Source organism: Ricinus communis, chromosome 4, assembly GCF_019578655.1.
Source record: "Ricinus communis isolate WT05 ecotype wild-type chromosome 4, ASM1957865v1, whole genome shotgun sequence".
Taxonomy (NCBI): domain Eukaryota; kingdom Viridiplantae; phylum Streptophyta; class Magnoliopsida; order Malpighiales; family Euphorbiaceae; genus Ricinus; species Ricinus communis.
This window is the reverse complement of record NC_063259.1, coordinates 4595871-4597322: the sequence shown is the minus strand read 5'-3', so window position 1 is coordinate 4597322 and position 1452 is coordinate 4595871. Positions and strand designations below refer to the sequence as shown.

Sequence of the window (1452 nt, the reverse complement as noted above, 5' to 3'; positions counted from 1 at the left end):
TTCACGAGCTCCCTCGGGTTAGCCTCAGTGGTGCTGGGGAGCGCTCCTTGTTGCCTTTTAGACAACATCTTAGAAATCTGCCCAATCTGATTTTCCAAGTTCTGAATGGATGCTTGCTGATTTCTAAGAGCACTGTCGGTCTGCTGGAACCTTGTCTCACTCGACGTGACAAGCTTCATCATCAGCTCCTCCAAGTTAGATTTCTTCTCGGCTGGTGGAGGAAGCTTTGATGGTCCAGTTCTGCTTCGTGGTGGCTTGATGCGATCTCTGGCTTTGGTGGACCCTAGGCATTATTATTGCGCCAACTAAAATTGGGGTGATTTCTCCACCCAGGATTGTATGTGCTGTTATAAGGGTTATTCTGCTGTCCGGGTGCATTCTGCATGTAATTAACCTGTTCATGGTCAGTAAAAACAATAGATGAAGTAGAGGGACTAGCAAACATACCTCCCGCATTATAGTTTGCACCATAGTGTGGGCCACCGCAAAACTCGCAACTTATTTGGGCTGCTTGAACCGGCATCTGAAGCTGGTCTAATTTCTTGGTTAGAAGCTCCACTTGAGCTGCCAAGGCTATTGTGGAGTCTAACTGGTTGATCATTCCCTTTTTGACCGGTCGACTTCTAGAGGATTGCCATTGGTAATTGTTCATGGCCATCTCCTCTATCAGGTTTTGCAGCTGCTCCGGCATCTTGTTGTTCAAAGCTCCACCTGCTGCAGCGTCCACCATTTGCCTAGTAGCAAGGTTCAAACCACTGTAAAAGGTCTGAACCTATATCCATATTGGTAGACCGCGGTGTGGATAGCATCTCAGCAAGTCCTTGTACCTCTCCCAGGCATCGTACATGCTCTCGTCGTCCATCTGCAGAAAAGAAGAAATGTCATTTCTCAATTTAGCAGTTTTAGCTGGAGGAAAGTACTTGTAAAGAAATTTTTCAGCTAAGGATTTCCAAGTTGTAATAGTGTTCGGTGGAAGGGACTGCAGCCATCTCTTTGCTCTATCCCTTAAAGAAAATGGAAATAATCTCAGCCGGATGGCATCATCGGTAGTTCCATTTATCTTAAACGTGTCACATATCTCCAAAAAGTTGGCTATATGGGCATTGGGATCCTCGCTTGGCAGCCCTCCAAACTGTACACTTTGCTGTACCATTTGGATCACATTTGGCTTTATTTCAAAGTTGTTAGCTGCCACCGCCAGTCTGAGTATACTTGTTTGTGTCCCATCGAATGATGGTCTAGCAAATTCATACATCGTTCTGTTGGCTTCCGCTGTGACATTTCCATTGTGATTCTCCATCCCTTCTGGTTTATCAACAGGTACCTCAACCTCAATCTCCTCCTTTTCTGATTGCAAACACTTCCTTAAAAGTCTGAGGGATAGTTCTAGATCAAATAGAGGCTCTATAAAATAGAGCTAGAGCTCTTGGTCATAAACTACCTAAGAATGGA

The 1452-nt window shown here is 45.0% G+C and overlaps 1 non-coding gene across 1 annotated transcript; it reads left to right on the top strand.

Moving 5' to 3' along the window:
- The first annotated feature begins 788 nt into the window (after positions 1-788).
- On the top strand, positions 789-895 carry LOC112535481. The gene has a single exon (XR_003079599.1). It is a non-coding gene; the product is annotated as a small nucleolar RNA R71 (small nucleolar RNA).
- Positions 896-1452: the final 557 nt, after the last annotated feature.